A 12,627-nucleotide genomic window follows, 5' to 3' on the forward strand; every position below is an offset into this window, starting at 1 on the left:
TTTAAGATTTGAATTAGTTCTTTTCAACTTTAGATTACGTTGTATATACTATTTATACTAAGATTAATCAAAGGAATGGCTTAGCCATATTTTCCTCATCTTTATCTTTCTATATGGTATCAGAGCGGGTACCTCCTGGACCTCTCCCTCCGTACACCCCACCATGGCAGCAGATAATCAACACCTTCAAATACCCAATGCACAGGACCCAGCCAAGCCCTTCACCGTGATCAATATCCTAGCCTCCAACACCATAAAACTTGCTATCGACCCCCGTCCCCCCGTCCCCGCGGTCCCACGGCCCCTTCCTCGCCTGTTTCTAGCTATTGTGACCGTAGAAAAAGAATGGCGCAAGATAGCAAAGATAAATGAGAACAGAGAAAAATGAGTATATTCGTCAATGTGTAATATTCTTTACAGAGACCTCTTATAGCCTCCTAGGCCCTCAGCCACGGTTTCCCCACATTGGTTATAACCGTTTCTTGGAAACATGAATAATGGAAATGGAAATTAACAGAATTGGGACCACAGCCCTTATACGCGCATTAGTAAAGAGCAGAGAATAAAATGAAATAATGATAAAGACAAGTTCACCCCGCATGCAGTGCTGGCCCGTAACATTGCCTTCCCCACCCAAAACATTCCTTGTCCTCAAGGAATGGAAAAATCAGGATAATGCTTTTGCAGTGTTTCCTTAGCCTCTCGTGAAGCTTCAGCTTTGGTACTCCCCTTCCACCGTATCAGGAGCTCCTCCCTATCTGTCACCCAGCGTGTTGCCAGGATCTCTGCAGGGTCCTGTGTAGAAAAAAGCTCCCACTGCAGTGGTTGCTCAGTCGCTATTTCCTGGTCCCCAATCTTCTTCTTGAGCAAGGAGACATGAAAAACTGGGTGTACTCTGCTTCCAACGGGCAACTCCAAGCGGTACGCCACAATGTCGATCTTTTCCAGGACATGGTATGCACAGTAATACCGAGGAGAGAGTTTTTGATTCTTGCATTTTTTGATCAAACTCTGCCTGTAATTCTATAGCTTCAAATAGACCCAATTTCCCACTGTGAACTCCCTCTCGGTGTGTTTTTTGTCATACACCTGCTTCATTCTGTTTTGAGTGGCAGCCAAGTTGGTGCGCAGGAGTGAGATCATACGATCTCTGTCTTGCAGAGCTTCATCCACTTCGGCCAGTCTGGCAATGCCAGCAACATAGCATAAAAGATTTGGGGGTGCTCTTCCATACACTGCCACATAAGGGGTTGTTTTGGTGGCCGAGTGCTAGCTAGTGTTGTAGCAACACTCTGCCCAAGGTACCCAGCGAGTCTAGTCCTTGGGTTTAGCTCCGGATAGGCATCGTAGATACATCTCAATGGTCCGATTGACCACCTCCGTTTGTCCATCCGTTTGGGGATGGTAAGCGGATGAAAAATTGAAGCTTGTCCCATGAAGGCGAAATAATTCTGTCCAAAATTGGCTGGAGAATGTAGGGTATCGATCACACACAATGGACTGTGGCATCCCGTGGAGGCGGAATATTTGTTCAAAAAACAACTAAGCCACAATCTCAGTCGTATACGGGTGTGCCATGGGTATAAAATGTCCATATTTGGACAACTTATCTACGACCACCAAGAGCATGGTTTTTCCCTTGGACTTCGGAAATCCCTCCACAAAATCCATTGAGATGTCAGACCATACTTGAGTAGGAATGGGTAGAGGTTGTAGGAGCCTACCAGCTAACTGCTGGTCATGCTTGTTCCTTTGACAAATGTCACACTTGCGTAGCCAATCTTTAACTCTCGATTTCATGTTCTTCCAGTGGAAGCATTCCTTGATGCGTTGCACTGTCTTATAAAATTCCTCATGGCCGAAATCATGGTATTGCTGCAAGACAATAGGGACGTAGTCCGAGTCTTCAGGCACGTAGACCCAGTCTTTGTAGAACAGTACCCCATTTTTGATGGACCATGGTGTGCTCAACTTCCCCCTATAACCATCTCCTTCAACGTACGAATTTCTGTGTTTGTGTCGTTTAATTCTACGACGGATCCCCACCATGTAGGGCTGGGGAAGGTGAGTGCACATAGCATCGCTACTTCCCCTTTCCTGGACAGCCCATCCGCCACTTGGTTGTATCGTCCCTGCATGTACTAAATGCTGAAATCATACCCCATCAACTTAATTATCCACTTTTGATGCATTTCAGTCGTAATCTGTTGTTCCAACAAAAACTTGAGGCTCTTGTGGTCAATTCGGACCCTAAAATGCTGTCCTACTAGGTAGGGTCACCAATGCAGGACAGCTACGGCTAAGGCCAGTAATTCTTTCTCATACGCAGAGAGAAACACTCTTTTTCCCTTGAGTGCGGTGCTATAAAAAGCTATACGATGTTCCTGCTGCATAAGCACAGCCCCGACACCATATTTTGAAGCATCGCACTCTACCACAAACTCCTGGTTGAAGTCGGGAAGTGCCAATACCGGTGCTTCAGACATCGCCTGCTTCAGCCTCCCAAAAGCCCTGCTAGCCTCGTCATTCCAGGTGTACCCTCATTTCTTGAGCAGTTTGGTCAAAGGCCTGGCTATTTGCCCATATCTTGCAATAAAACGGCGATAATACCCCGTTAAGCCCAAGAAACCCCTCAGTTCCTTCATGTTCTTGGGTTGGGGCCAAGTTTAAATTGCCGCCACCTTAGTGGGGTCGGCTTTTACCCCTCCAATACAAATTATGTGGCCTAGGTAATGTACCTCCTCTCGAGCCAGTGAGCATTTTTCCTTTTTTATAACTAACTGGTGCTTCTCCAAAATCTGGAACACCCTATCCAGATGTTGGTCATGTGTATCTCGGCTGGGGTTGTAAATTAGTATGTTGTCAAAAAAAACTAGAACAAACTTCCACAACACTTCCTTGAATACCTCATTCATGAGACCTTGAAATGTGGAGGGGACATTTGTGAGCCCAAACGGCATTACCAAGAATTTATAGTGCCCGTGGTGGGTGCGAAACGCTGTCTTCTCTACATCTGTTGGTGCCATACGAATCTGGTGGTATCCAGATCGTAGGTCCAGCTTAGTGAAAACCCGAGCCTCCTTGAGTTCATCTAGCACTTCTTCAATGACGGGTATGGGGAACTTGTCCCTTACTGTCATTTTGTTCAGCCCCCTATAGTCTACGCAGAACCGCCAAGTTCCGTCATGTTTCCTGACCAGTAAAACGGGTGAAGAGTAGGGGCTTCTACTGGCTTGTATGATTCCTTGCTGTAGCATGTCATCGACCATCTTCTCAATCTCATGTTTCTGATAGTGGGGGTATCTGTAGGGTCGCAGACTCACTGGACCACTCCCTGGTAACAAGGGAATCCGATGATCTTGGTCCCTTTGGGGAGGGAGGCCTTTGAGCTCCCCAAACATGGTGGTTTATCTCCTGGCCCACGGTTCCTATTCTCCGTTTTTGTCCCCTTCTCCTAGTCTCTCATCCATTAATCGAATCTGCAACAACATTCCTGATCCACTGTTTTTTTTAAGAACCGATCTATGGACTTCGCCCCCACCTGCTTAGCTTTTACCTACCCCACCCCTTCGAGCCTAACTTCAGACTCCCCACCTTAAATCTCATGTCCATGGTATCAAAATCCCAGACTATGGGACCCAAAGTCCTCAGCCAGTGGGCCCCCAGAATCGCATCACACCCCTCTAACTTTATTAAGTAAAAATCTACGAGAAATAAAGTGTTATGGAGGTTGAGATTTACCTCTCTGCACAATCCTGGACTCCGTAGCCATTCTCCGTTAGCCACCACCACTCGTAACGACGAGTTTTTCTCCGTGTGTAGTCCGATTAACCTGGCAAACGGTTCGTGCAAAAAATTATGGGTGGAACCTGTATCAATGAGCACCGTGAGATTTACCTTTCCAATCCTCGCCATCACTCGCATCGTTTGAGGCGTGGTGATCCCTACCATGGTATTCAGAAAAACCGCCGGTTTAATCCATTCTTCTTCTTATGTTGCCACCTCGATTTCCGCTCCTTCCATGGAGTCTTCTTTGATCTCGATAAAAAACAACCGTTTACAGGCATGATTGAAGGCGTACCGTTCATCACAATGGAAGCACAACCCCTGCTCCCTTCTTTTTTTGAGTTCCGCGGGGGTAAATCGCCTTACTGTGACCTCCGGTCGTGGATTTCCCTTTTCCTCCCCCTCAGGCGGCCTACTGCCGTAGCTGAAATTTTTCTCGAAAAATGGAGCATGCTTGCCCTCACCGACCCCTGCTCTGCCGTCTTGTTTTCTTCCCTCATAGATACGAGCCAGGGATATGGCGAACGACAGAGTAGTGGGCTTTTGGGCCCTTACATTAGCCCGCAATGGCTCCTACAGCCCACTGAGGAAACAAGCCGTTTCCTGTTCATCCATGAGTGGGCCAGCCTTTCCCAGTAACCTCTCGAACCGGCTCTGGTATTCCCTCACCGTTGAACTCTGCTACAGTTTACATAGCTCTCCAAAACCGTCCTCGTATGGAGCCGTTTCGAACCGCAACATCAGTTCATTCTTGAACTCCTCCCAATCCATTTGGGCTCTGAGCATCTTCTTCATTTGGACCCAAATCTGGGCGTCCCTCCATTTGATACGAAGCTAATCGTACCTTCTCCATGTCGTCTGTCCCCTGGAACTCAAAATACTGTTCTGCTTGGCACAACCAGATGGTGGGATCCTCCCTCCTATCGTAATGTGGAAACTCCAACCTTACTGCCTTCGCCAGCACGGATCCTGTCGACATCTCTCCGATAGCTGCTGGTCGAGCCTCCCTCCAGTTCGACGCAGACGCCTCCTCCCGAGTTTGCATCAGCTGGAAGAAATCGTTCATCTGCTTCAACATCCTTTCTTGTCCAATGCTAAGAGACGCGACCTGTTGCTCAAGGCGTTGGTAACGCTGGTCGTCAGCCATGTCTGGCTCTGATACCAAGTTGTTATCGACCCCCGTCCCCGTGGTCCCACGGCCCCTTCCTCGCCTGTTTCTAGCTATTGTGACCGTAGAAAAAGAATGGCGCAAGATAGCAAAGATAAATGAGACCTCTTATAGCCTCCTAGGCCCTCAGCCACGGTTTCCCCACATTGGTTATAACCGTTTCTTGGAAACATGAATAATGGAAATGGAAACTAACAGAATTGGGACCACAGCCCTTATACGCGCATTAGTAAAGAGCAGAGAATAAAATGAAATAATTAAAAAGATAAGTTCACCCCTCATGCAGTGGTGGCCCGTAACAAAACTCACCTCAACCAATTATCTATCCTGGAAATTGCAAATTGAAGCCATTCTTATAGGTCATGATCTCTACAAATTCATTGATGGGTCTCACTCATGTCTGCCAGCTACCATCACCCAAAATAACGCTCCAACACCCAATCCGGCTTTCCAAACTTGGATTCGCCAAGATAAATTGATTTTTGGAGCCCTAGTTAGATCTCTCACTCCCTCCATTATTCCGCTCATCCAACAGTGCTCCACATCCCGTGCAGCTTGGACCTTGCTTGTCCACACTTACGCTCGTCCATCTCATGGTCATATTAAGCAGATTAAGGATCAACTGAAGCATGTTGTTAAATGCTCTCAATCGATCTCAGAATATATGCAATTTATTAAAAGTTGGGCGGATGAGTTAGCAGCATTAGGGAAACCTATGGATCATGAAGATTTAATTGAGAAAATCCTTGATGGTTTAGACGATGACTATAAATCACTTATTGATGTGCTTGATGGCTGTGACACACCAATCAGTTTTGATGAATTGCATGAAAAATTGATCAATAAAGAACTCTTTCTGCGCCTCTCCCACTCTGCTGTCTCCCCCATGCCTGCTTCTGTACATGTAGCGAATAACCGGTCCTCTAAATCTGGTACGGGTCGCCCTCCATGGACACAGTTTCCTAATTCCAAATCGGCCCCCCTCCATATGCCAATCACAATACCGTCAACACTGCCCATGATGCAAGGCCCCCCTCACGTCCCTATCTTGGCAAATGTCAAGGATGTCGTGAATAGGGACACACTGTCCAGCAATGCCCTCTCTTTTGCCTCGTGTCGTCGACAACAATGTCTTCTACTCCGGCTCCTAGACCTCTACAGAATTGGCAGCCTCGACCTTCGCAGCGCCAACAATGGCAACCTTAGGCTCATATTGCAACTCAATCCACCCATCCTGATTCTAGATGGCTACTTGACAGTGGCGCTTCGCACCATGTTACCACCGATTTGAGCAACCTCTTTCTTCACATTCCATATGACGGGTCTGATGACATTGTCATCGGCGATGGCACGGGTCTCTCTATCACCCATACCAGTTCCACCTCTCTTCCTACATCCTCTCATACCTTCTCTTTACATAATGTCCTTTGTGTTCCTACCATGAAAAAGAATCTTATTTCTATCTCACAGTTCTGTAAAAATAATAATACGTCCATTGAATTCTTACCATGTTCTTTTCATGTGAAGGATCTACGCACGGGGGCAATCCTTTTGCAGGGTCGGACTAAGGATGGCGTATACGAATGGCCGGTTTTCTCCACCAAACAATCTCCTCTAGTTTCTCTTTCGAGTGTCAAGACCACTTCGTCGAAGTGGCATCGTAGACTAGGACATCCGTCTTCTTCCATTCTTAGGCACATTCTTTCCAATTTTGATTTAGGATTATCGAGTCCATTGTCTCCATCATTCAATTGTAATGCCTGTCAATGCAATAAAAGTCATAAGTTACCATTTTCTGTATCTTCTCTTCATTCTACTTCTCCACTTCAAATAATTTTTTCTGATGTGTGGACATCTCCTGTTACATCCATTGATGACTTTAAATATTATGTGATTTTTGTGGACCATTTTACAAAATATATTTGGTTTTATCCTATCAAACGCAAGTCCCATGTCTCTGCCGTATTTCTCCGATTTAAAGCTGTTGTTGAAAACTTTTTTAATCAGAAAATCATTACACTTTATTCTGATAATGGCGGAGAATATCAAGGACTTTCATCCCTTTTGGCTACTCATGGCATATCACATCTCACATCTCCTCCACACACACCAGAACATAATGGGTATTCTGAACGTCGTCATCATCACATAGTCAAAACAGGTATTTCCCTTCTCTCACATGCTTCTATGCCTCTCTCCTATTGGTCATATGCTTTTACCACAGCCGTCTATCTCATTAATCATATGCCCACTCCCACTCTTTCTCTAACCTCACCATATGCAAAATTGTTTCAGTCGCCACCTAACTATTCTAAACTTAGATTCTTCAGTTGTCTATGTTATCCATGGCTTCGTCCATACTCTTCCCATAAACTTGCACCACGGTCGTTACCTTGTGTTTTTCTTGGTTATTCTCTAACTCAAAGTGCTTATTTGTGTCTCGATCCCACCAACTCAAAAATATACATCTCGCGTCATGTAAAATTTGTTGAGTCTGTTTTCCCTTTCTCATCTCTTCACTCATATCTAGAATGTCCTCAAGAGAGTACTTTTTCCCAGTGGCTACCATTTGTGTCATTTATGCCGGCCTCCGTCACGCCATCCTCACCTCCGGCTACATCCTCGTGCGCGGATACCATGCCGTTCACCCCATCACATTCCTCTGTAGACTCACCAATGCCACATTCCCTACCGACCGCATCTCTTCCAGCCCCACCCGACCAAAACCTGGGCCTAACACCTCAATCCCACTCACCCACGTTTCTCTCAACCCTACCCGAACCCAGCCCAAACCCAGCGGACACTACTCCTTCTACTGACGCTTCACCCAGCCAGCCTCGGCTTGACCTTACCTTTCCCGTTCCCCCAACTCCGAACAACCACCACCACCCCCTCCCTCCTCAACCAACTCTTCTACCTCATCCAGAACCATTGTCACCCGTTCCAAAAACAATATCTCCAAGCCCATTTAGAAATTAAACCTTAATGTCCAACGTACTTCATCTACTACATGTGAACCCACCACTGTAACCCAAGCCATGTCAGAAGAGTATGATGCTCTTGTTCAGAACGGGACATGGGACTTAGTTCCCCATCATCGATCTCAGAATCTGATGGGTTGTAAATGGATCTTTCGAATTAAAAGATTACCTGATGGTTTTGTTGATAGGTACAAAGCTCGTCTGTTGCAAAGGGATTTCATCAGCGCCCTGGAGTTGACTATCATGATACATTTAGTCCGGTTGTCAAACCCACCACCATACGTTTAGTTCTCAGCCTTGCTATATGTCGTGGGTGGTCACTTTGACAACTAGATGTTAATAATGCTTTTCTTCAAGGACACTTGTCAGAGGATGTTTTTATGGCACAACCTCAAGGATTCATCGATCGCGACCATCCTAATCATGTTTGCAAGCTGCACAAGGCAATTTATGGTCTCAAGCAAGCTCCCCGTGCTTGGTATCATGAACTGCGTCAATTTCTTGTCACCTCTGGCTTGACTAACTCTCATGCCGACAGTTCTCTTTTTGTCTTCAAGACAAATGGTGCTATGATATATCTTCTGGTCTATGTTGATGACATTATTATCACTGGGGACAATGATGGGGCGGTCCAAAAGTTCATTACTCTTCTCGCCAGGCGGTTCTCTCTTAAGGATCTTGGACCCTTAACCTATTTTCTTGGTGTGGAAGTCATTCCCCACCCAACTGGCTTACTTCTGTCTCAGTGCAAATATATTGTTGACATTCTCACACGCACTCGAATGTTAGATGCAAAATCAGTCACTACACCACTCGCAACTGCCCCAACTCTTGATCTACATTCCGGCACAGCACTTTCTGATCCTACTAAATATCGAACTATTGTTGGGAGTCTGCAGTACTTGTCGCTTACACGTCCCGATATCGTATTTGCGGTGAATAAATTGTCTTAGTTTATGCACCGTCCTACCAGTGACCACTGGAATGCTGTCAAGCGCCTTTTGCGCTACTTGTGTAGTACACTTGATACAGGTGTTGTTCTTCATCGATGATCTTCTCTCTCTCTTCATGCCTTCTCTGATGCTGATTGGGCCGGCAATAAGGATGATTTCACCTCCACGAGTGCTTACATTGTGTATTTAGGGCGCAATCCCATTTCTTGGAGTTTGAAGAAACAACGCAAGGTTGCTCGATCATCAACTGAGGCCGAGTATCTCTCTGTTGCCACTACGGCTGCCGAGCTACGTTGGCTTGCTTCTCTTCTCACTGAACTTAGAGTAAAAATTTCTCAACAACCTGGCATCTCCTGTGACAATATTGGTGCCTCCAACTTGTGTGCTAATCCCGTTTTTCACTCACGCATGAAGCATGTCGTGTTAGACTATCACTTCATTCGTGAGCAGGTTCAGAATGGTGACCTTAGAGTCACACATGTTTCTTCGGAGGATCAGTTGGCTAATGCACTTACCAAACCATTACCATGAGCGCGTTTTCTTAAGCTAACGACCAAGATTGGACTCTCCTCTCGGAGCTCCATCTTGCGGGGGCATGATAAAGATAATTAATTTATTTATGTTTTTGAATTTTGAATTATTAAATTGTAGTTTGTTATCCAGTTATTTTCGTTTGTTATCTTAGGATATACTTAGTTTTAAGATTTGAATTGGTTCTCTTACGTTGTATATACTATTTATACTAAGATTAATCAAAAGGAATGGCTGAGCCATATTTTCCTCATCTTTATCTTTCTATATATATATATATATATATATATATATATGTATGTATATATCCTTCTCTCCTTGTTGGATATATATGAATAGGTACGTCTCATTAGATCAGCATTGTTGATATAAGAACTTGCATAAAACTAATAAATTCATGGACAGCCACTGAAATCAGCATTATTGCAGCAAGTTCCTAAAATGCAAATAGATGTATCCAAACCCATCAAGAATGCTACGGTCAAAATGTTGGATGCCTTTGTTGATTCGGCTTTTGAATTTGTTAACCTTAACCATAGCTCCCGTCTCAGGTAGGACTTGACCATTTTCAGGCAGTACAAGTACTAGACTATCATAATATAAGCACATAATTAAATGATCGTATATGCTTTCCATTACACATGTAATTCGGTGTATTCGTATTAAGAGCACCTTTATGTGTCCTGATGGGCAAACACAAAAATGGACCCATTTATGGACTCCACGTGAGTCCCACCATATGTGAGGCCCTCTTTATGCCTATGAGATAAATCTCACAAATGATTTTCCTTGTATTAAATACGTCTTTTGCTATTGTAGAGCAACTTTGCACCGGTTGATCGATAAGCTGGGAGAACCTCTTATTGTCCCCAGCGTTGAAGAAAACATTCCCGATAATTTTCCCGAGGGTGTCTACATAAGAAATGGTCAGTAGACGTACTATTTGAAGTTATAAACTAACACACATATATATATATATATGTACATTCTTTATGTTACGATATCACGTAATGATGAGTATAGTAACGAAGTCATGCCACATGCGAATCGGGTGGTGGACCATCAGGATGGATTTGAGGTTCGATACTCCATAATTTCTGTTAAGATTCTTGTCAAGAAGATATTATGCAGTATTCAACTATTAATGTTGGGCGTGAAACTGAGCCTATACTGAAGTGCCGTACATGAGATTTATATTGGCATAACAATTTAATAAATTTGATGAAAAATGGTTAAGAAAGAAAAAGTATGCTTTTTATACCCTGTAACAGAATTCTCTAAAAAGATTAGCCAAAAAAAAAAAAAAGAAGACACGCCAAACCTTCTAGGGGGAAAAAAAAAGTTAAAAGAAAAATGCAACTATTTCATGCATGACATTGATCCCATTCACTTTCATTTTGTAATGTCTTCAACCTTGACAATGGACTAGTGGCAAATAGGAGCAGCCTTTCGAGTCGCTGTATTGTTCAAACTACATAGGATTATATTTGGGAAATTTTTGTGGACAAATTGGTATGCAAAGATATTTTTAGTCCATCGAAACTATCAAAATATATATATATATATATATATATATATATTTTGTTTGACTATGTATATTTGGATGTCAAAGACATCTATTGTTCAAAATCAATTGTTCTTTATTTTTATTATTAATTATCTAATTATTCATTCTTTTTTATTATTAATTATCTATTTATTTTCTAGATTGTACTCCCTTCATAAAAATATAAATATAGAAAATCGCGTAACTAAATACTAAATACATAGTACTGGGAACAAAATAATAAAAAAAAAATCATTTTTCTATTCCATACAATATCGAATAATTCATATTTATTTTATTGGACATCATCGTCATCTAAATTGTAGCCTCAACAATACTGTCAGGTAAAAATATTTATTAATGTTGAAATAATATCTCACACACAACATAATTTCACCTATCTTAGGATTTAAATAGCATAGGAGTTTATTATTTTTAGTTCGACCCATTCAAGATTATAAGAATAACCTCTTCATTACAATCTCTTGGTACAAGAGAAAACCTTTTGATTCCAATTAAAACAGTAAATTCTATTTTCTTGTGAATTTGGGAAATTTTGGTTTATTTAAAATTTCAGTTAAACTTAGTGAATTTTATCGAGTTCTCTACATACCCCGTTAAGGGATCAAACCACTTGTAGTTTGAATTTTGAATTTGAAAATTTTAGATAATTTCTCGATGTATGACCTTATGAGGAATTGACTCATTTTTAAATTTGATTTAGTTTTGTTTTGATTTTGTCTATTATGAGGATTTTTAGGATCGAATTTGATCTTGAAACTGCACCTAAATTTTTAGGTTGCCTACGTATCCCATGGGGAATCAAGTCAATCGTAGTTCTTGAATTTGAATTTGGATTTTGGAGAATTCTCCGATATATGACCATAGGAGGAATTCGAAGATGTTTTTGAAATTCGATTTGAAATTTTACTTTAGAATTTAGATTTGAAAGTTATATTTGGATAATTTCCCGGTATATGACCTTATGAGGAATTAAAACGTGTTTTAAAATTTGATTTGGAATTTTACTTTAGAATTTAGATTTGAAAGTCGTATTTGGATAATTCCCAGGTATATGACCTTATGAGGATTCCAAAATGATTTGAAATTTTACTTTAGAATTTGGATTTGAAAGTTATATTTGGATAATTCCCCGGTGTATGACCTTATGGAGAATTAAAATGATCCTTTTTGAATTTGGTGTTGAGATTTTTTTATTTGAATTTGAGATTTAAAAATTATATTTAATTACCATATAGTTTTATGAGATAATGTGTTCATCTTTTTGAGTTTAGGGACCATAAAAGGGCCTAATTTGTGCATTTCAAATTTTTAAGTATTTAATATTCAGAATTTCTTTAGAATTTATTGTCTTTTCTCTTTTTTTTTTTTGAATTTTAAAATTTAAAATCAAATCCACCGTTTGGATTGGATTTGTTATGATTTGATTTGTTTTAATCTTCTAATCTCAAAAGTAATTGAAGTCCTTCTTCTGCTTCACGTGGTTGACATATATATATATATATATATACATATATATACACATATACACCCACGGCTTCATATCTCACACAACACAGCACACTGCAAAGCAAGTCACAGCAAGTGCAAAGAGTCTGGCGGCTTTTGATGATATATATATATATATATATATATATATTT

The 12,627-nt window shown here is 41.9% G+C and overlaps 1 protein-coding gene across 1 annotated transcript in view; it reads left to right on the plus strand.

The window, feature by feature from the left end:
- Nucleotides 1-9,699: 9,699 nt before the first annotated feature.
- Nucleotides 9,700-12,627, plus strand: part of LOC21392096 (carotenoid 9,10(9',10')-cleavage dioxygenase 1) — a 32,841-nt gene continuing 29,913 nt past the window's right edge. Inside the window, exon 1 of the mRNA XM_024164804.1 lies at nt 9,700-9,715. The gene's annotated coding sequence lies outside the window, so the exon portion shown is untranslated. The remainder of the gene's footprint in view (nt 9,716-12,627) is intronic.

Source organism: Morus notabilis, unplaced genomic scaffold, assembly GCF_000414095.1.
Source record: "Morus notabilis unplaced genomic scaffold, ASM41409v2 Scaffold635, whole genome shotgun sequence".
Taxonomy (NCBI): Eukaryota; Viridiplantae; Streptophyta; class Magnoliopsida; order Rosales; family Moraceae; genus Morus; species Morus notabilis.